General features: G+C 38.8%; 1 long non-coding RNA gene across 1 annotated transcript in view; it reads right to left on the reverse strand.

Annotated features, from left to right (window-relative positions):
- Nucleotides 1-4,690, reverse strand: part of LOC125617906 — a 10,462-nt gene extending 5,772 nt beyond the window's left edge. The window contains exons 1-2 of the long non-coding RNA XR_007349044.1: nucleotides 4,557-4,690; nucleotides 2,441-2,524 (exon numbers count right to left, since the gene is read on the reverse strand). This is a non-coding gene — a long non-coding RNA (uncharacterized LOC125617906). The remainder of the gene's footprint in view (nucleotides 1-2,440; nucleotides 2,525-4,556) is intronic.
- Between the last annotated feature and the right edge of the window lie 19,133 nt (nucleotides 4,691-23,823).

A 23,823-nucleotide genomic window follows, 5' to 3' on the forward strand; every position in this document is an offset into this window, starting at 1 on the left:
GAGTGGAGTGGTGTGGTGTTGTGTTGGGAGGGGGGAGGGTGGAGGATGGGAAAGGCAGCGGAGCACAACAGACACTAGGGTGGCAATTTGTAAATCAATGGATGTGTAACTGATGTGATTCTGCAATCTGTGTATGGGGTGAAGGTGGGAGTTCATAACCCACTTGAATCAAAGTGTGGAATATGATATGTCAAGAAATTTGTAATGTTTTGAACAACCCACAATAAAAAAAAAAAAAAAGAGCCTCTTTAAAGGTGATCTAAGCAGAACTTCCTCATTTTGCAGACAGGGAGACTGGAGATCAAAGGTAAAACGACCTTAAGGAGTTATAACTCTCAATTTTACAGAGGAAGAGTGGTTGGTGCCCACAAGTTGCACGTCTGCACTCGAGAATTCACAGGGAATCCTTCTTGTAGCTGAGAACTGGGCTAAGCTTCTGCTGCACTGGATTTCCACTTATGACCTCTGTCCCAGCCTGGGCTGCCTCTCCCCCTAGTCCCCAGGCTCGAATCATTCCATCTGCCTCCTGATTCTCTGACAGCTGCCTTTCCCCTCACCCTTTGTTCTCCCTCTTTTAAATCCAAGGGAGAGAAGCCTGGATTCAAATGATAGCATTTGAATTCAGCTCATGAAAAATTCTATAACAAGGGTACTTGACCGTTTGATCTCTGGCTTCTCCCACACACTTGCCCTTTATACTCCGAGAGCCGTAAGCTTCATTTCCTTGGAGCAGATTGCCATTTCAAGGGAAAGGAAATAACTGTGTAGCTTTCAAGCTGAGTTCAGGTTTAATCAGGACAGAGCTTCTCCATCCAGGGCTACAGTGGAATCTCAGTCACTGAAGGGACTTCTCAAGTACAGCATAGTGGTCATGATCTTGGAAAATGCCAGACCTACCTCACTTTCCCATTACAACATTTATTGGCTGTGTGATCTTGGTGAGATCCTTAAAACTCTCTAGACTCAGTTTTCCATTCTATAAAATGGGAACACTAATTAGTGCACACCTCTAAAGGTTGTTCAACAAGTATTTATTGACACACTCCCGTGTGTCAGACCTCTTGCAGTTTATAGTACGGTGAGGACTATGGACATGAATCACATAGTCACGCACATATAAAAATTGTACAATTGCCACTGTCATGAGGCCCAGGAAGACATGTGTGAATATGTGTGAGAACATAAAATAGGTGAGAGGACCTTATTATTTGTCCATAGTAGGACAATTGTGAGAGTGAAAAAGGTGTTGTTAATTGTGCAGGAACCCCAGGCCCAAATCAGGGCTTCTTGGGCAAATAGAGTCATGGGATTCCACCCCCAATCTGTCCTTTCCAAGACAGGAGAGGCCGGGCAAGGCTTTCCTGGAGAGGGAAGATGCAGCTGAAATCTACAGAATGAAGGAGAATTACTAGGTCAAAGGGAACATGGACTGATTAATTTAGGCCAAGAAAATAAGCAGCTGAGCAAACTCTATGGCAGGAAGCTTGAGGCCTCTGAAGGACTGGAGGGTGGTCCCTGTGAGGGAGACCTGAGAGGTACCTGGCTTTAAGCACAGGGACCTGTTCACTGACTTTGCTGTAGGTGTTAAGAACTGTGAGCGTTATCAAGGCTAGTTAAAAATAGGGCAATTGCAAGATCAGATTTGCATTTTAAAAATGGCCATGGTTGTCAGCCTCTGCCTTCTAAGGGAAGTTTTCTGATGATACGAAAACCTGGGTCTAGGGTTATAGCTCAATGGTACAGTGGTTGTGGGGCATGTGAAACGCCCTGGGCTTAATTCCTAGAACCACAAAGAAAAAAAAAAAAAGCCTGGTCTCCACCCCCCAGAGATCCAGATTTAATTCATTCAGGGTGGATCCCAGTAGGTTATAAAGTATGGCATGGTTGAGGTTCACTCTGGGAGGAAGCTTAGTGGTTGAGAAGAATAATTATCAGTCTATTGCAGTATTTCAGATAAGAAATGATGGAATATGGAGCTAAGGCTGTGGTTCTTAAACTGTAGTAGATTTTGAAATTCCTTGGTAGGTTGTTAAAATAAATGCAGATTTCTGAGCACTCAATTCAGTCATTCTTTGTTGCAACATAGAATTTGCATTTGTAAATTCCCTAGAGGTGCTAATGTGGCTAGTTTGGAGACCACTCTTGGAAAATGACTGATCTAGAGAAAAACTGTCATATTTGGTAGGCAAATATATTTGCTACACACGACCCGGCCTTAGCAAGCAGTCACCTTTGTTTGCTTCTGAAGCACATATCAGAATTGAGATGATGTGTGTACGTGATTATTGGCTAAATGGCCATCTCCCCTTTTAGGTACTGGAGCGATTAGAGAACACAGGTGACACATGCTCAGAGGCAATTGAGTGTCCAATGGGTAATCAAGGGAAAAGGTAGTTGTTGAAACAATGTTGATTTCTCAGGAAAAGGGAGAAGCAGTTACCTTTGTAAGTAGTTCTTGATGTTTATTCAGTAAACAGAGCATATTTCACAGGATACTGGGTGTGTGAACCAGCAACACTGCCATCTGGTGGAAATAAGTGATATAACAGCTATTCTCAAACTAGGTTCAAGGTTGTAGAAACAACGTTGCTCTAGGAGAAAAAAAGTCATCTTTTTTTTAAAAAAAATTTACAAATACAAATAAAGTTATCTAGAAGAAAAATAGTCTCTCCTTTTGAGAGATTTAGTTGGAAAAATGCGTATTTGTTGAAAAAGTAGTGTGCAGTGTTTGAAAAAGAGCACAGCATTTAATCACTGTAATTAAGAGGAGTTTATTGAAAGGACACATGGAAATAAGGAAGTTAAAGATCTCCACCCAAAGCCAGCAGCAAAGAAAAACAGGAACAGGTATGTATCTGGGTTTGTCAGAGACGGATTTGCATTTTGGAGCTGACTGGCCAGTGAGGATATTGCCTCACAGCCGGGAATCTTGTCACCCCCCTTTGGTGGCAGATGAAACCTCATTTTCTCTTCTGTTGCTCCCTGTTGCAGACCCTCCTCCTGCCCCTGCTGGGCACTGCTGAGATGGCAGTGTCAAGGGCAGCAGCTGCACATTATGTTGGGGCAGGACCGTGAGAACATGCTCACTCACCATTTTTCTTTGTTTCTTGTTTCTTTTGTTGGGGGGGGGGTGGATAAGTTCTTTTCCAGCTTTTTGGAATTTTCAGCTGGGCCTAAGAATTCGATTGACTTAACAGGGTAAGAGGAGAAAAACCGAAGTTTTGTTAATTTTAACATGTCCATAGGGACCTCTACTAGAGAGTCAAGATCAGCAGAAATGGCCAAAGCAGAAAAAAAAAAATTTTGTTTTGTTTTGTTTTGTTTTTTACCTTTAAGACAAGATAAACAAAAATTCTGTGAAGACATGGCAAGACAAAGAGATTTATGCTAGGCACAGTAAATTTTGGGAATTTCACAAAAGATTTATGAGGCCAGTATAAAACCAGTGGAAGATAAGGGTTAGTTTAATAAGTTTATTGTACAGATACATCCATGGGTTAGTTCTTACTCTGGTGATAGTGAGATTTTTCTCTCCCTGGCAATGGGAAAACACTTTCTTAAAGGAATTGTATGGCTTTTTACAGGGAGAAAAGGGCAGGTCAGACAGTTCTTCTCATGTCTGCTGTTATTCAGGTGCCTTTGGCAAGGAACAGTCAATATGCTAAGTTGGTGTGTTGTGAGAAATGTGACTTTTTAACTTTGCAATAGAAAAGTTAAAACTATGACCATGTTCTACAATTTATCTGATTTTATGTGCTATTGTGTCTGTTTCACATTCTGGTACTTTCTTTTTGGGGGAAGGGGAGTACCAGGGATTGAACTCAGGGGGCCTGGACCACTGAGCCACACCCCCAGCCCTATTTTCTATTTTATTTAGAGGCAGGGTCTCACTGGGTTGCTTAGAGCCTTGCTTTGGCTGAGGCTGGCTTTGAACTCGAGATCCTCCTGCCTCAGTCTCCTGAATTCTGACTTCTGAATTTATGACTGTTTTCTCTCTGAGGTTGGAGAAATTTTGAAATGACTTGGTGACATGCTATAGCATGGGGTGGAGAGAGAGGGAAATGGTCCCTTCTCCCTCTCTTTCAGAATGTGTGTGTTTGCAGGACCCAGTGTGACGGAGTTCACACAAAGAGAAAAGGTGTTAGTCACTAGGGCAGAGGGAAAAATGGCCCTGGAGGGCTTTTCTTGGGAAATTCCATTCTCCAGGCTCCAAGGATGCATCTTATTTTTTCAGGACTCTGTGGTCAGAGATGGTCTCATTGCCTCACCTAGCACAAAGCCATGTGCAATCCCATTATCGGGGCTCAGAAAACAGGACCCTAAATTGAGGGCCTCAGAGGCAAAGTCTCTCCCTGACCTTTTCCTGTCTCTGTCTCCTTTTTTCCTCCCCATCTGCCTCAGGCAAGCCACAGAAACTAGAATTCTTCTTCCCTAAGGCAGGCCATAGAAACTGGACCTCTTTATTCCCCAACCCAGCCATAAAACTTAAAAATATTACTCCGATCTTCCCCCTCCTTTCTCTATGTGATCGGCCAGGAAGAAATTCTCTGACTTACCTCATCTGATAGTAGATCATAAGACCCCGACTTCAGAAGGGGTCCTGCCCATAGCTGGGAGGAAGGAATGCTGCACAGAGAGGCCGATCAGAATCTGAACAGACAGGCCTGGCTGGGTCACCCGCCTCGATCTGTCACCAGGAGGTCATATCATTGCTGTCTTATCATCCTTTCAACATGTTGTCCGTGTTTCACTGAACCTAAGCATAAAACTGGATAGTTCATTCTGGCTCTGCTCTCATTTCCCTTAAAACTATGATTAAATAAATTTGCTAAATTTATGATGCTCTTCTCTTGGTAATCTGTGTTTTGGTATAGGGGTGCCAGCTCTGACTCTATAGTGGGCAGAAAGGGATCACTCCTTCCTGCCTACACTATCATGTGCCCAGAAAAGAGGAGTGGAAAATGTTTGGTGAGAAGAATTAAAGACTTCACAGGACATGTCCTTAACAATTGAGACTACTTATTTTTTTTTTTTTTTTTAATTCAGGAAGAAAGTAGTCAAAGGCATATAGCTTCTCTACACTGAAGCACACCTGCTAAGCAATCAAACACACTGTCTTTTCTGGAAACTGAGGTTAATAGGTATTTAATGTGCTTACTTTGGACATCTTAAAGTAGCTAAGAATTGTGTACCAATAGACTGCCTTTGTGGTATTCAAATGTGAATGATTTTCATTCTGCTTTGAAGAAAATACATAAATAACCAAGGAAAAAATAGGGGAAAATAATAAAACAAAAAGAAATCACCAGGGTCTCTGTAAAGAAGTGTTGTGAGACACTTGACTGACAAGTAGCTTCTAAATATATACCATGAAAATCTCAGGTTCCTGCTTCATTTCGTGGTATTGTGGAAGGCACATTGGCCACCAACAGGCTGGGAAATATTTGCAGATTTGAATTACACAGATCGAAACACAGTCCGCTCAGGGCTTTGCTGCCAATGTCAAAGATCTGGGACAATCATTGCGAGCCCTTCACAAGGGAGAATTCTTAGACAAGGTGTGGAATTCCTAATAAGAAAGGTTTATTATCAAAGACTTTCTAATGCTGTCTTTTTGGAAAAGTCATTTTCCATGGGTAATGGTCCAAGTCTCTAGTCACTGAGCTTGTTCATACAGGGTAGGAAAAGTGCTCTTGCCACACAGGTCAGCAGGACAGGGGGACTGCATTCCTCACCGTGGTGCAGATTGGCTCCGCTCTACTGAACTGTGGAGTCACAGTGCTCTGTGACAGATTTCTGTTTCTGGAAAAGGAAGGGCCACCTCCAGGCACCTGCCGTTCGCCCTCCATTGGATTAAGGTTGAAGTAGGTAGTAGCCATTTGTGGCACGAGGAGATTGTGGCTCTCTGTAAATCAGCCCAGGGCATGGCAGTATTTTTCAGGCTTGTCATTACAAGGTCCTCAGTATGCATAAAAGTGAGCACTTCTTAGGGACTTATGGACAGGTTGGTAGTGCTACCTCCTCCAGATTAAGAAGACCTCAAAATTTTGAAGTCATTGGGAGCTGTGTTGAGCATGTTTGGTTTCCTAAGAGTGAATAATAATGTTAATAGTCTTGATAGTAAGACACAGATACGGGTGCCAACCCTCTGTTCTGTCTTCTCTGAGATTCCTATACCTCGCTGGGGATTAAAGTCGGCTTAAATAGGGATGGCCCCTACTCCTGCTGATGAGAAAACTCACTCCATATCCTCAGCCTCTGTCTCCCAAGCAAGATTCTTCTCTACCCATTGGTGCACCAAACTCCTTTCTCTGAATTATAGGAAAACATACCCTCATGGGGCATTTATATGCAGACAGTCTTTACTGTACTTTTGAGAATACAGAGAGGGGTTTATGCCCTGGCAGAGCAAGCATCTTCCATGGAAAATGGAAACGAAACAAAATGAGACACATAAAAAACATCCTCAGCCACCGCAGTGTGGCTTTATGATTGCTTTTTGTTCCTTCTTCTTCATTTTTTTTCTGTTTGGCCCCCTCAGATATGGAAATAGACCCATCTTCAATCTTTTCTCTGGGGATCTTCTCACATACCCAAAGGCATATTAACGTGCTCTTGTGCTGATGAACCATCTACTCTGGGTTTCCTGCCTCCTGCCCACCAGTCTCTGTGAGTGAAAGACGATTCTACAGTGATTTATTTTCCCAGTGAATCATGTGCTTCCCTGTTCCTCCACCTTGGAAGGCAGATTCAATTATGGTTAGTTTTGGTTAAAAATAACTTTATTTTTTTTCTCTACTTGTAGAAGAAAAATGTAACAGAACATTGTGAGGAGCTGATTGTTCTGTTTCATGACATTATCTCCTACTACTAATATCTTTCTGTCTGCAGAGTTTGCTGAAAAGTGTAGCATATACAGCGGATAAGAGTCCTGATAATAAAATTACTGAGTTTTCCAAGGTCAAGGGCTTGGTTTTAGGCCACAAGTTTCCTTGTCTGCTTACTGCTAGGAAGGCCAAATTAGTTTCACAATTCTCCCCCCCACCGCCCCGGGCTGGTGATAAAACTAAGGGCCTCACAGATGCTGGACATGTGCTCAGTCCCTAGTTTCACAATCTATGCATGAGCCATATTAAAGGGAGGTCAGGATAGAGTAAGATGAGGTCTTTAAGGAGAAAGCAGAATTCATATTGTGGGAACTATTCCATCCTACTCTTCTTCTCATGGGTAACAAGCACTTTGGACTTTTTCTCTCTTTTCTTTACATTTGTGGATGCTAGGACCATCTGTTCCCTTATCACCACTTAGTCAATGACTAATAATGATCTTTTGTTTTAAAGTTACTATTGGAGCAGCAGAATCTTTCACATTAATTGTGCAAGGAGAAAGTGGTAGGAAAGTAATAGCTGCAATAGAAATGGAAATACCAAGAAGATAAGCTGCCTTTCCCATCACTTTATTGGCAAAGATATTTGGGCTTCCCTTTATTAAGTAGAGGCTGAAAAAGATGAATGGAACAAAAGCCTTCTTGCAGGTATCTCTGCAAGGGCTGGCCGGTAGGTGAGCAGAACTCACTTTAAAAATGCTGTAGGTTGAATTTTCTAAGGAAAAAGCTGGGGAGAGGGTAGAAGAAGGCCAAGATGAAGTTGGATTTTCACATCAGAGACTGCAGAGGAAGGCCTCCTCAGGATTCTTCACTGAACCGACAAAAGCAAATCCGGCACCAGGACACCTGCTGCACATTAGAGACAAATGTCCCTGTCATACGGATGTAGGATGCGCAGCAATAGCCACCAGGAAGGAGATGTCACAGTTGCTATCAGCAGCTAATGGTTTCTCAAATTAGTCAGTGTCACCCTTATCCTTTCCCATTGTCTGAAGTTCTGGAGGTAGACCCAGGTTGGAAAGTTGGAGAAGAGAGAGGGAGAAGGATCTAAGCAAGTAAATCTTGCCTTCAGTGACATGCTGAAAACATTCATAAGATGAAGCTTTCAGGAATCTTACTAGTTGTTCCTTGATACCTTGAATCAGCCATACTGGGATGACTTAAAAATAGCAGTTGGTACACAGTGGGAATCAGCACATGCTACAAGTTTGGGCCTTTTGATTTCTTCTTTCTTCATGAGCTGGGGTTACCAACACAGTACTGCCTTTTCCCATTCCAAGCAATGGAGGTTGGGGACAGTAAGAGCCAGAGGAGGTAACTCGTTACACTATTTTAATAACAAAGGAGATGGTAATTTTTAACCCTAGACCACAATATTAGGAAACCCTGCTCCTCAGCAAGAAAAGGAAGACGAATAAAACAAAATCATGTGGGCTGTCAGGAAAACAAAACACCATTCTATATTTTAACCACAATGAGTTGCTATGCCGCTGTTATGGACTGCACTGTGTTGAAGTCCTTGCTCCTAGTTCCTAAGAGTGTGACTTTATTTGGGAGTACAACAGAGACAATGAAGTTAAAATGAAGTCAGTAGGCTGTGATCCAATTTGATGAAAAATGATGAAACATAGAGACTCGGACAGACACACACGCACAAAAAAAGAAGATGTGGAGACATAAAGGAAAGAAGATCATCAGATGACTGAACGATGCATCTGTAAGCCAAGGAATGCCAAGGATTGCCAGCAACCACCAGAAAATAGAAGTGACAAGGAAGAACTTTCAAGAGCTATTAGAAAAGGCCTTGCCCTGCCAACACTTTGACCTTGGACTTCCAATATCTAGGACTATGAAAAAAAATTTTCATGCTATTTTAAGCCAGTTGAAACTATGAAACTAATATAGCTTCAAAAATCCAAATACAAAAGTAATAAACACCATTTACTGACATCATTTATTGATTATTTATAAGGTACGTGATATATGCCAAATGCCTTATTTATGTTACAGGAATTGATTCTTACAGAAATCCTGAAAAGATGACGTTTTCATTTTGTCATTACAAAGGGGCATTACAAAAGCTTACAGGGAAGGAGGAGCCTCAGACATCTCAAAATTAGAAACAGGGAATTGTTGATAGAGTTTTCAAGTCAGACCTCAAAGGTACTTATTGGGGACAGTGATCATTCCATGGTACCCACCCATTGCTCCAATTCACATCAAAACTGAAAATATATCTTTTGGCCTCCAAGATGTGATGGTAGACAGAGATGATACTAAGCAACCAAATAGGACAATCTCAAATAGTATGTGACTGAGCCAAGGTGTTGTAACTCTAAAGCATTGAGCATTCCAGGAGGGAATTAGGCTTAGATATCTGGCTGCTGGTTCCAGCTACCCTGGGTCAAATATTTATGGTTAAAGGACTTAGCAAGAATGAAATACCAGGGGCACACAGCAGAGCCAAGCAAGAAAGAAAAGTGTTCTAAAATGCCAGGGAGAGGTCATGGAATGGTAGCCAGGCTGTGAGGGAATCAGAGGGAGGGTGGTGGACTGGAGATGAACAATTGGTTATTGTGAATCTCAAGGTCTGAGGTCAGGAGGATTACTCAGTAGGTCAACAAACATGGGTCAGCTGCTTCTAAATTGCTGCTACACAGTGTGTCTTGTACCTTTGTCTTAAGTCTTGAAGCTGTAAGTTTAGACTTAAAGCTGAGTTTAAAGTTGGGAGTTTCAGTCCAATACCAACACTCAGGGTCAGAATGTCTTAAATAAAATGAGAGTTTTAGTGACTGTGAGAGCAGACAGAACAACAGATAGTGTGTTCTTGCCGCAGTCTGGCTGGGCACAAAATCACGAGCCACTCAAGCAGGAACAAACTTTATTTTTTGAAACTGCCGCCAATGTTCCGTCCGCGCCCGGGAAGATTTTCGATCGACCCACGCCGCCGTTCTCCCGGATCCCAAGAGGAAGTTCCTCCTTCGGAATTCCCTCCTAACGCACTTCCCCAACCAATGGGAACTCTCCAGGAGTCCCATAGCAGGCCCAGGTGGACAGCAGGAGTCCAATATCCATATGAATGCAAATCTTAACATAATCATATCATCTCAATGGCTTGCTGGCGTCACCTTTCAACCAAAAATGCCATGCATCATATTACTTGGCTGTGGCTCTTAGCATGTTCTCTCTCAAAGATGCAGCATGTCTCCTGTAATAAGGATGACTCCAGAACCTTGGAAGTAGCAGAGATTTATTCTTAAAATTCAAAGCTTCTGGTTCTTCTGTGAGTGGAGAGTGACTCAAGGCAATTGTTGTATTTTCCTGGCCTGATCTTTCTGGTTCATGCATAGATTTCACATTTCAAACCCATGGAAAGTCTTTATTTATTTACCAAGTGCCTCTCTTATGCTAGACTTTATGCCAACTGCTAGGGGCATAAAAATAAAAATGTACTTCTTGCTGTCAGTAAAAGTTAAGCAAAAGTCTTGTCAAGACACTGACATTTGAATAGCATTATAAAACAATGTAAGAATAACTGCAAGAGGTATGAGCACAGTCCTCCAGAAGGTGAAAGGAGGGGAGGACCAACTCCCTAATGACAAATGTGGTCAAGGAAGTCTTCACGAGGAGGTGCATTGTGGGATGTGGTGGCCCAGGTAGTAGGGCAGCAGGTGCCAGACTGCAAAGTCTCATGCACCAGGTTTAAGGAAACCTTTTAAGTCTTTTAAGCTGAGTGGTGACATGATTAAATATGTGCTTTAGAAAAATCACATGGCAGTGTTGTACAGGATGAAATGACAAAAAAATATATACTTTGTCTCACTTTGTTCTAAATGGCAGTTTTATCTCTAATATGTACACACCTAATTGACTATATTCAAGGGACAAATGCATACTTAGAAATCCTGTGTTACACATGTGTGCCAAGCTATGTCCAAAATTCAGCATGTGCTTATCCTCTAGGCTCACAATTGTGCGATATTGTTTATGAAAACAATTAGGATGGACAAATAATAAGGTGTGTTCAAATGCACAACCTCAGGACTATCACCAGTACTGTAGACTCACCTTCCTCTGTAGTTTCCTGCCCCCTTCTCATTTTGTCTTTTCAAAAACCTATTAACACAATTTAATAATAGATCCCTTAGAACATGGTTGTATAGTGTTAGGTACTCTATCCAGCAAAGTGAAAAAAAACAGGGTTGGTAAGGGTTATTCTAGAAAATGCTAATGCTCTCATGTTACTGCTAAAATTCTTTTATAAGTTATGCAGTTTAATTAAAGTAAAGCATTCTAAAGAAGTTGAGGACATGCCATCACAAAATGTGCCAAATTGGTACATTTTTTTTTCCCCCTGCTGAAATCTCTTGAGAAACTGTAACTTCAGAAAGAGCCATTTGGTCTGACTATCCCTACATGCAGAAAGCCGTAAAGATCCTTTGGGAGGAATGTTCTTCCCATACCAAGCCTGGAAAACAGCCTTGATCACCAGAGACTGGTAAGGAGGCTGCAGTGAACATGAAAGAACAAACTCTGAAGTAGCTCATATCTTCCAGTGGCTTCTACCAACCTCCATACATTTCTTAGTAACATCTCTAGAATTTACCATTCTAGGCCAGATACCCATGTGTTCTGTCATTTCCTCACAAATTTATTGTTCTTTGTGTTGAAATTATGAAAACATCATACTTAGGCCATTTCTTCAAACTTTACTTTCCTGTACAGATGCTCTTACAGGCATGCTTTTCTCTTGTTAGCTAGTTCTTATATTAATTCAGTTTCTAGATCCAGCCAAGAGGCCCACATCAGGAAACAAAGAAAGCAGACAGGCAGCTTCTCCACAGGTGGGTGAACAACAACAACAACAAAAGTGTGGGGGGACTTACTGGAATTTAAAACTGGACATTTAAAGCAGGTAAATATCCAACCTCAGGAGGTTGGATTTAATAGAAGAAAACACAACTGGGCTGGTAAATATCCAACCTCAGGAGGTTGGATTTAATAGAAGAAAACACAACTGGGCTGGAAGCACCAGCCAGAGAGGTTCCTCACGAGCAAAGTGGATGGATAAAGAAATTAAAGGAACCTGCATTTTTGGGAGGCCTGTGGCATGTCTGGGTATGGAGAGTTTAGAGACCAAGGACATTGCCTGATGGACCTGAAAGAGTCACTGCACAATATCCTTGTGTGGGAAGGAAGCCTCCATCTCTCCAGGCAGCGTGTGGAGGACAAAGTAAGGAACCAAGCTGTAGCTGTGGTGTGGGGGGGCTGGCAGCTGGGGAGCCAATTCCCAGCAAACTCGAGTTTGGCCCAAAATGTAAGTCTAGTAAAAGACTGCACGACTTAGAGTATGTTCAAGTGACCAGGAGGAAATCAGACGTGGAGAAAGGTTTTTACAGGGGACAACTGGTCGTGGAAACCCATCCAGTTCTATCCCTCTCCAGTTCAATTTGGCTGATTACAGAACTGGCTGGGAGACTCTGTCCAGGAATTCAGAAGCATAGGGGTGGGAGATATTGTTTAGAGACTAAACCTGAGACCAGAAAACATGGGGTCTACAGGTGATGTAGGGAATTAAGAATTGGTTCCCCACCACATGAGTAGAACCCAGGGGAAATCCCGGGGTACAATCTTCCAGCGTGAATCAACAATTACTGGACCCTAGAGATGCACTAATTTAAAATCTCCAAACTAATTGGCATTTAGTAAAGAGCCTGGAGCTTACCTAAACCTAAACCCTGCCTCTAGGAACTCCACCTGCAGGATTACCTCTCTCACACCAGCAATCCAGAGGGTGGAGCATCACACTCCAGATGACCCCACCTGAAACTGCTGAGAAGAAAAGCTGAGAATCTTTTGAACCCAAAGGGAAAGAATTCTTTAACTTTTCATCAAGATTTTTTTTTACAACTTTTTAAAAAACTTCTTTTCTCTGTTTAATAGTGACCTTAATGATACACAGACATTTATACATATTCATATTTTTTCCTCATTTCTAGCAGTTTTGAAGCAAGTTATTTTTCATGGATGAGGTTTTTGGGGACTAGGATGTTTGATTAGTATATTTTAATTTTGTTTGGTATTCCTTTATTTTTATTTTTATAAAAATAACTTNTATATATATATATATATATATATATATATATATATTTCTCCTACCTGTTTCCCTTGATTCTCTTTTTTTCCACTAACAGCCAATCTCTGTTGTTCTTTCACTCTTTCTTTAATTTTTTACTTCTACTTTCTCTTCTTCTCCCTCATAATCATCACAACCTATATCAATTTTGTTCTCTCCCTATCCACCATTTACAATTGTAAACCCTTTTACAAACTTGCTGTTTTTATTGTAGGCAATAATTGATCATATCATTTCTGTTTATTGTGATAATTAACATAGTAGACATCATAGTAGGAACTATTTGGTTTAATGTTGTAAATTGTTTCATTGGTTGTTATTATTTGTCTCCCCCTAAACAGTGAGGTACAGGAAACCTTCAGGGACACTAAAAGTCCACAGGGTAGAAACTCTATTGCCTCAGATCCATACTCTTAGATGGGTGGATACACAAACAACATGAAAAATCAAGGAAACAAATCACCCCAAATAAACCAAGATACTCTGATAACAGAATCCATGACACCACAGTGGATAAAATGTCAGAGAAAGAATTTAGAATCTAAATAATTAAACTGCTCTGTGAAGTAAAGAAAAGCATACCTAGTGAAATCAGAGAGAAAATACAGGAAATAAAAGATCACTTCAATAAGGAGACAGAGATTCTGGGAAACAACAACAACACAAAAACCACCACCAACAAGCTGACATCCTTGAAATGAAGGAATTAATAAACCAAATTAAAAATTAAATTGAAAGCATCACCAACAAATTAGATTACTTGGAAGACAGAGTTTCAGGCAATGAAGATAAAATGTATAATCTGAAAACAATGTTGACCATAGAGAAAAGATTTTAAGAGACCATGAACAGAATATGCAAGAAATATAGGATAACTTGAAAAGACCAAATTTAAGATTTAGTGAGATTAATGAAGGCTCAGAGATATAATGAAAGGAATACACAATCTTTTCAATGAAATAAAAAATAAAATGGAAATTCAAAAAATAGGCTTACAGAACCCCAAATGTACAAAATTAAAACAGATCCACAATAAGACACATTATTATGAAAATGTCTAACATATAGAATAAGGCTAGAAGTTCAAAGGCTGCCAGAGGGAATAAAAAGGACAGGTAACATTTAGAGAGAAACCAATCTAGATCTAAGCTGATCTCCCAACCTAGACCCTCAAAGTAGGAGGTCTTGAAATAATATATACCAAGCTCTGAAAGAAATGGATGCCAGCCTAGAATAATATACCCAATAAAATTCAGCTTCAGAATTGATGATGAAAAGAAACCTTCCATGATAAACAGAAGTTAAAAGAATTCACAACTAGAAATCCTGCACTACAAAACATACTCAATAAGATATTTCATGAAGAAGAAATAAAAAATAAAAAATAAAAGTGAAACCCAGCAAAGGGAGGAATTACACTAAAAGACAGTCAATCATTTGAGAGACTAATTCAAATTAAAAACCAGAAATAAAGGGAAGAGAGGTCATATCTCAATAATAACATTGAATGTAAATGGCCTAACTCATCAATAAAAAGATTAGACTGGCAGATTAGATTAAAAAACAAGACCCAACAATATGCCAAGTTCTAGAGACCCACCTCATAGGCAAAGATATCCATAGACTGAAAAATGAAAGGACAAGAAAAAACATATCACTCATAAGGATTGCATAAACAATCAGGGGTTTCTATCCTCATATCAGATAAAGTGGACTTCAAACCAAAGTTAATCAGAAGGGACAAAGAAGTCCATTTTGTATTTCTTAAGGGAATTATACTTCAGCAAGACATAACAATCTTAAATATTTATGCCCCAAACAATGGAGTATCTATGTACATCAAACAAATCCTTCTCAATTATAAGAAGTAAATAGACCACAACACAATAATACTTGGTAGCTTCAACATTTCTCATCACTGACAGATCCACTAAACAAACACTAAATAGAGAATCTATAGAACTAAAAAATACAGTTAATAATTTAGAAATAGGTATATATAGAATATTTCATCCATCAAAAACTGAATACACTTTCTTTTCAGCACCATGCAAATCCTTCTCTAAAATAGACCATATCTTATGCCACTTTTAGCAAATACAAAAAAATAGAGATAATACCTTGCATCCTATCAGATCATAATGCAATGAAATTAGAAATCAATGACAAAATAAAAAATAGAAGTTACTCTAACACCTGGAGCTAAATAATATGTTGCTGAATAATGAATGAATAGCAGAAGAATCAGGGATGAAATAAAAAATACTTAGTGGTAAATGAAAATACCAATGCATCATAACAAAATCTTTGGGACACTCTGAAGGCAGCGCTAAGAAAAAAGTTTATTGCATTGAGCTCATTCACTAAAAAAATAAATGAATAACAAATAAATAACCTAACATTACATCTTAAAGCCCTAGAAATAGAATAACAAATCAACACCCCAATCAGAAGACAGGAAATGATTATAATCAGAGCTGAAATCAATGAAATCAAAACAAAAGAAATAATCCAAAAAATAAACAAAAACAAAAAGTTGGTTCTTTGAAAAAAAATCAATAAAATCGATAAACTGTCAGCCACACTAACAAAGAGAAAGAGAGAGTAACTCAAATTACTAAAATTTATGATGAAAAAGGAAATATCACAATATTTCTAGAGACATACAACCTACCCAAACTAAATCAGGAGGACATACACAATTTAAACAGATCAATTTCAAGCAATAAAATAGAAGAGGTCATCAAAAGCCTACCAAGAAAGAAAAGCCCAGGTCCAGATATATTCTCAGGTGAGTTCTATCAGACCTTCGAAGAATAATTAACACCAATCTTCTTAAATTATTCCACGGAATAGAAAAGGAGGGAACCTTTTCAAATTCATCCTGTGAAGCTAGCATCACCCTGATACCAAAACCAGACAAAGACACATCAAGGAAATAAAATTTTAGATTGATATCCCTGATGAATATAGACGCAAAAATTCTTAATAAAATGCTGGCAAATCACATACAAAAACATATTAAAAAGATCATGCACCACGATCAAGTGGATCACACCAGAGATGCAAGGTTCAACAAATATAAATCAATACATGTAATTCATCACATTAATAGACTTAAAGACAAGAATCACAGGATTATCTCAATAGATGCAGAAAAAGTATTTGACAAAATACCACTTCCATTCTTATTCAAAATATTAGAAAAACTAGGAATAGTAGGAACATACCTCAACATTTAAAAGCTGTATATGCTAAACCCAAGGCTAACGTCATTCTAAATGGAGAAAAATTGAAATAATTCCCTCTAAAAACGGAAACAAAACAGGGGTGCCCTCTTTCATCACTTCTATTCAACATAGTCCTGGAAACTCTAGCCAGATCAATTAGAAGAAAAAAATTAAGGGGATACATATATGAAAAGAAGGATTCAAACTCTACCTGTTTGCTGATGACATGATAATATATATTTAGAAGTCCCCAAAAAATTCCACCAGAAAACTTCTTGAACTCATAAATGAATTCAGCAAAGCTGCAGTATATAAAATTAACATATATAAATCAATTGCATTCCTATACATCTGTGATGAATCAAGTAAAAAAGAAAGTAGGAAAATTCTCCCGTTCACAACAGCCTCAAAAAGAATAAGATATTTGAGAATCAATCTAACCAAAGTGGTGAAAGACTTCTACAATGAAAACTATAGAACACTAAAGAAAGAAATTGAAGAAGACCTTAAAGATGGAAAGATCACCTACTTTCTTGGATAGGCAGAATTAACACTGTCAAAATGGCCATACTACCCAAAACACTATACAGATGCAATGCAATTCCTATTAAGGTTCTGATGACATTCATCATAGAAATAGAAAAAGCAGTCACAAAAATTCATTTGGAAAAATAAGAGGCCTAGAATAGCCAAAGCAATGCTCAGCAAGAAAAGTGAAGCAGGAGGCATCACAATACCAGACTTTAAATTATATTACAGAGATAATGTAACAAAACCAGCATGTTATTAGCACCAAAACAGACATGAAGACCAACGGTACAGAACTGAAGATACAGAGACAAACCCACATAAATATAGTTGTCACATACTATACACAGTTGCCATAAACATAAATTGAAGCAAAGATAGCCTTTTCAACAAATTGTGCTGGGAAAACTGGAAATCCATATGTAATAAATGAAATTAGATCCCTATTTCTCACCCTGCACAAAACTCAACTCCAAGTGGATCAAGGACTTAGGCATTAGACCAGAGACCCTGCACTTAATAGAAGAAAGAGTAGGTCCATATCTCTATCATGTTGGCTTAGGAACTGAATTCCTCAACAAGACGTCTAAAGCACAAGAAGTAAAATCAAGAATCAACACATGGGATGAAATCAAACTAGAAAGCTTTTTCACAGCAAAGGAAACAATGAAAAACAAAAAGAGAGCCTACAGAATGGGAGAAAATCTTTACCACCTGCCCCTCAGATAAAGCATTAATCTGCAGGATAGATAAAGAACTCAAAAAACTTAACACCAAAAAAAAAAAAAAAACCTCCTCCCCCAAATCCCTAATCCATAAATGGGCAAAGGAACTGAACAGATACTTCACAGAAGAAGAAATACAAATGGTCAGAAAATATATTTAAAAATGTTCAACATCACTAGCAATTAGAGAAATGCAAATTAAAACTACACTGAGGTTTCATCTCATTCCAGTGAGAATGACAATTATCAAAAATACAAGTAATAACTGTTGGCCAGGATAGGGGCAGGGGGAGTGAAGGCACACTCATGCATTGCTGGTGGAACTGCAAATTGGTGCAATCACTCTAAAAAGCTGTATGGAGATTCCTCAGAAAACTTGGAAAGGAACCACCATTTGACCTAGTTATCTCAGACCTCAGCATATACCTAAAGCACTTAAAATCAGTATATTATAGTGATGCATCCTCATCAATTCTCGTAATAGCTCAATTCAAAATAGCTAAGTTCTGCAACCAACCTAGGTGCCCTTAAACAGATTAATGGATAAAGATACTGTGTTATATTATACAGTGGGATATTATTCAGCCTTAAAGAAGAATGAAATTATGACATTTACCAGTCAATGCATGGAATGGAAGACTATAATGCTAAGTGAAATAAGCCCCCCAAAACAAAAGGCTGAATGTTCTCTCCGATATTCTGATGCTGACACACAGGGTGTGTGCGGGGGCTGGAGGGAGGAGTGGAAGTTCACCAAATTGGACAGGGGGTAATGGGGCAGAGGAACCAAAGAGCCCCATCAGAACTAACAGTGTAGAGGACAGTTAGGGAGGACCTCATACATTTAACTAGCCACAAACCAGAAGTTCTTAATAACAAATTAAATGGTATTAGCATTTATTTTCTGTTTTATCCCATATTCTATAAGCATGTTTTTCAGACTTCAATGTATAGCAAATCACCTGAAGGCTGTTAAAACAGAATTCTGGGTGCCCCTCCTGGAGATTCTTATTCCTTTGGTCTGGGCCTGGGGTTGGGTGAATCTGAAAATTTGCATTTCTGTCTTGTTCCCAGGTGTTGCTGAGATTACTGGTCCAGGGACCACACACTGAGAACCACAGCTCTGAAATAATGATAACTAGCTTTTTTGGGGTGCTTTCTATGTTTCAACTATGTTCTGAATACCTCACTCCTGTTAACTCATTTAATCCTCATGGCAACCAAGAATACAGGTGATTTTAGTAACATATTATCACAAATGAAGAACTGCAGACTTGAGAAAGTGTAAGGCAGCACACTCTAGGTTGTGTTAGCCCATAAGTGGTGGGCCAGGAGAGAAGCCATACTTCTACATGCCAGTGAAATTCTGTGATCTTGGGTGAATTTCTTTTCTTTTCTTTTTTTTTTTTTTTTTAAGAAAGGCTTTTCTTTTTAGAAAGAGAATTTTTTAATATTTATTTTTTAGTTTTCGGCGGACACAACATCTTTGTTTGTATGTGGTGCTGAGGATCGAACCCGGGCCACACGCATGCCAGACGAGCGCGCTACCGCTTGAGCCATATCCCCAGCCCCCTTGGGTGAATTTCTATCTCTGAAGTGTGCCACTTGTTTAGAGACGTTGGAACCCTGAGAACATTTTGTCAGTGAATTTTGTGACTAATGGTGCCTTGTTCTGAGATGAATGTTGTTCTTTGTGAAAACAATCATATTTTTAGGTAGAAAGTTACTTCTTTCCCTGCGAATATTTCTGACTATAGAGAAATTGCCAAACCTGCTGACTCACAACAAAAATAAAGAGCTTCTACTGTTTAGTTTATGGCTTTGAGTTTGGGGAGGTGGTGGGAGGAAGGATAGATTACCATCCACTGCAGATCTTTTTTTTTCATTTTATTCAATGCCATTTCCAATACTGTGTACAGAGGTGATCTTGAGAGCTTTGTGAAGATTATTTTTTTAGCAGTACAGATGGCTCTGATAAATATTTAAGGCATCTTGGGAAACAAGAGTATGATCCTGACTCAGGGGAAATGGGTCGTGTAAATCACTTTGTTTCAAGTGCTTTGGTCTCTGAGTGTCTAAAATGGACACATACTTTATTAGCTTATTAACTCAATGCTGGAGTCACTGAGGCCTAAGTTACAACTTCATGGCTGACCACACTCCAAGACTTTTTTATTGCTTATTTTCCTGGCTCTCCTCTCCTCTCCATACCCATAATCACGTAAGTGTAATAAATGTAATGTTCAGCAAACTGTTTCCCACTGTCACACAGATGCTTGCAGGGACACACACACACACACACACACACACACACACACACAGCATCTTCATAGTTATATTAGTCAAAAAGATTCCTGTATTCAGACGCTAAGTATAAAATATCTCCTCTAACTATGATAATGTCAATAATGATATGATAATGTCAATAATATTATCTTCTCAGAAAATAGCAGGAGAAATGGCTATCATCACTCAGAGATTAAATCTCCTATAGTTATAATCTCTTTCTCAAAGAAAAAACTTGGATAACTAAAATGCTTTTATCTTCAATGCTAATTTGTCAGAGTGGAAGACATTTGAAATATCAACTTTTCTGCTGATAAAATCACTATCATCCTGAACGTAGATGCAAAATTGAACTCCACAATTAACTTAAAAATGCCCAAGTGAAAGTAAAATATATCCTGACCTCCTTGAAACTTTACAAGATTTAGTAATTATTATTTATAAGGAATTGTTTATAAGACACACTATTCTTTGCCAGTTTAATATGTTCACATTTTTACCACCCAAGGGAAGTTGGTCTTGGCCAGATGTTTTGAGACTCTGAGTTGCAGTTCTCTGTTCTTAACATCATTCAGCATGTTATAAATTTTACTTGTTTTTCATGTGATTTCTGTTTCTTTCCACCAACTCATAAGCAGGTATTTTTATTCATTTTTTACTGTTTTATTTTTGATATTTATAACAGAGCCTGACACGTAGTAGGCATCAAATAAGCACTTATTGAATGTATAGATAATAATGAATCAGTGAGTGACAAAATGTCAGTTTAATATTCATCAGAACTAAAAAATAGTCTCTTACTCTTAGTTATTCATAATGTATTAATAATGTAAGTCGGGACTAATGTAATCCCTCTGCATCTCAGATATCTTCCATTTTATGAGAAAAATAGAAAAAAAAAGTGACACATGTTTTGTTCAATATCTGAAAGACTTTTTTAACATCAATGGTATAGAAAATATTAAAGTGAAATTTTGTTGAAGTCTAGATTATTTTAAAGGTCTGTATGGTATGTGTGTTTATATGCTATTTTCTTCCAATTAAAATGAAATGATGTAAATGGAAAAAAATAAACTTCATGAATAAATACTTTCTGGGCAATTGAGACAACAAAAATTTATCTCTAGCATATGCCAAAAACAATATGGCATTTAATCTTAGCACAGATTTAGAAAGACAAATCACTTGTCACCATATGACAAGGAATCTAAGCAACTGAATGGAACATTACTTATCTATTGCTGCATAACAAATTACCCCCAAATTTAGCAGCTTGAAACAACAATCATTTATCTTCTCAGAGTTTCTGTGGTTGGGAACCCAGGAGCATATTAACTGGGAGTTTCTGGGTCATGGTCTTTGTATTAATTTGCTAAGGCTATCATAAGAATACCTTACACTGGTGGCGTAACCAATAGAAATATGCTTTCTCACAGACCTGGAGGACGGAAGTTCATGATCAACATTCCTCTGAGTCCTCTTTCTGTGGCTTGCAGATGGCCACTCTGGCTGCCTCTTCACATGGCCATCCCTCTGTGCATGTACACTCCAGTTGTCTCTCTCTGAGTCCATATTTCCTCTTTAGGTTAGATTTGGGTCAACCCTGAAGGCCTCATTTTACCTTAATCACCTCTCTGAAGGCCTTATCTCAAAATATAATCACATGAATTAGGGCCCACCCATATGACCCCATTTAACCTTAATCACCTCTTTAGACACAGTCACCTTCTGAGGGAGTAGGGATTAGGACTTCAACATGTGAACTTGGAGGGTAAGGTTTAGTTTATAACAGTCTCTCATGATGTCAGTTGGGCTGCAATCTGGACTGGCTGGGAAGGAGGAGCTTCTCAGCTCACACATGTGACTGTTGGTAGGCCTCAGTCCTTGTGACTGATAGCTTGAGGCTTCAGTTCTGATCATGTGGACTACTCCACAAGCTTCCAAAATGCACAGTAACTCACTTCCTCTAGAGCAAATGATCTGAGAGAGAGAGGGAGGGGAGAGAGAAAGAAACCCAGTGCAGAATACACAGATATTTTATAATCTAATTTTAGAAGTTGCATTCTATTGTTGAGGGTTGTGGTGGTGCACACCTGTAATCCCAGCAGCTTGGGAGGCTGAGGCAGGAGGATCCCAAGTTCAAAACCAGTCTTAGCAACTTAGCAAGGCCCTAAGCAACTCTGCGAGATCTTGTCTCTAAATAAACACAAATAAAAAGGGCTGGGGATGTGGCTAAGTGGCTAAGCACCCCTGGGTTCAATCCCCAATATGAAAAAGAAGTTGCATACTATTACTTTTACCATATTCTACCGGTCACATAGACCAATCTGGTAAAATGTGGAAGACAACCGTACAAAGGTAGGAATTCCAGGTCCCAGGAGATGGGTTCATGGGTGTTCATCTTTGAGGCTGTCCACTATGATCAAACTAACCACAACAATTGAAATTAAAGGTTCACACTATAAAAATTTCCCTGATTATATAACGTAAAGTATATTTACCAACTAGTCAAATATGACATTGAAATGTTTTTAACTGCTATAATAATTGAGTAAGGATTACATTTTATGGGAGTGATTTATATTTACTGAAGAGAAATTTGAATTTATTTTTCAAACAAATTCACAAATATTGCAAATATTCATGCCCCAGGGTCTCTTGCTCTAAATAAAAAACACCAGGAGTTAGTATAGAAGATCACTCTAGTCTCTGGGTTTCAAATTTTGTTTTGACATTTACAAGTTGTGACAAGTTGAGTGATTTATTCAATCTCCATGTCCTGCTATTCTCATATGTAAAATGTGAGAAACACATAACATCTGCTTCATTTGGTTGCTGTGGAGATTAAATAAGTTAATACATATAAAATGTTTAGAATAGGGCCTAGCACAAAAGGTATGCTAATAAAATATTATCTCCTATTTATCACACAGAAGCTGGTACAGTGCCCAATGCATTGTGGGTACTTAATAAGCATTTTAGTATGTCCCATGCAGAGTGTTCATATGGATTTATAATAGAATTTACTATAAAAGGTGGTATTACTTGGGAGCATTATAAACTGATGACCATCTGAATTTAAAAGAAGCATGATGGTGTCTTACTTGTCATGAAAGGTGGTGGCATTTGAGCTAAGGCTTAAGGTGATAACAAGTGTTATTGTGCCAAAATTGTTATTCCAAAGCATAGAAAACAGCATAAGTCTTCTTTTCCTCCCCACAAAGGAGCTAGATAGAGGATGATGTATAGTAGAGGACAGTCAGAGGAAGCAAGTATGGGAAGGTTGGGTTGATGGCAGCTAATGAAATAATTTTAACATCAGACTGCATGGTTTGGAATTCACTGGGTAGTCACTAAAGAAATTTTTAAGCCACAAATGATGCCTTAGGAAGATAAATCTGATGTAATTGTGAAAAGTAAATTGAGAGGGAATTCAAATAATATCACCTGCATTTCCATATAAAGCACAGAGAAAAAGAGTAATGTTCCTTTAAAGAGAAAAAATATGTAAACAACTTTACTTCTGGACAATATCTTTTGTACCTCATGGGTTTGAGTTGAGTTCAGTTATGTTCCTCAACCCATCGTCATGTCCGGGACTGGAATTGATGCTTAGAGTTAGTCAGTCTAGTACCACAGCCAGAAAAAGGAAGCAATTGAATTTCAGTCAAATTCTATTCTACACTTTAATGTTTCCTGTCTATATAGATGAAAAGAATGATGTTGCTATTAGGAAAAATGATGATTGTAATGTTTAATGAGAGGTGATCCATATGGCTCAGTCCTTGAATTGTACTGTGGTTTAATGCAAATTGAAAATAACTAAATACAACATTTTCCCCAGCACAAGAGAATATAAAGTCCCTCAGTTAAACCATTCTTTAAATAGTTGTCACTCATGCTGTTACTATCTCCAACAGTTTTATCTTCAAAGAAAAACAAAACCACCACCAACACCAAAACCCAAGTACCCATTAGCCCTAATCTTTCTCACCTGTTAGTATTTCCTTCCTTCCTTCCCTCCCTCCCTCC

Source organism: Marmota marmota, unplaced genomic scaffold (assembly GCF_001458135.2).
Source record: "Marmota marmota marmota unplaced genomic scaffold, marMar, whole genome shotgun sequence".
Classification (NCBI taxonomy): domain Eukaryota; kingdom Metazoa; phylum Chordata; class Mammalia; order Rodentia; family Sciuridae; genus Marmota; species Marmota marmota.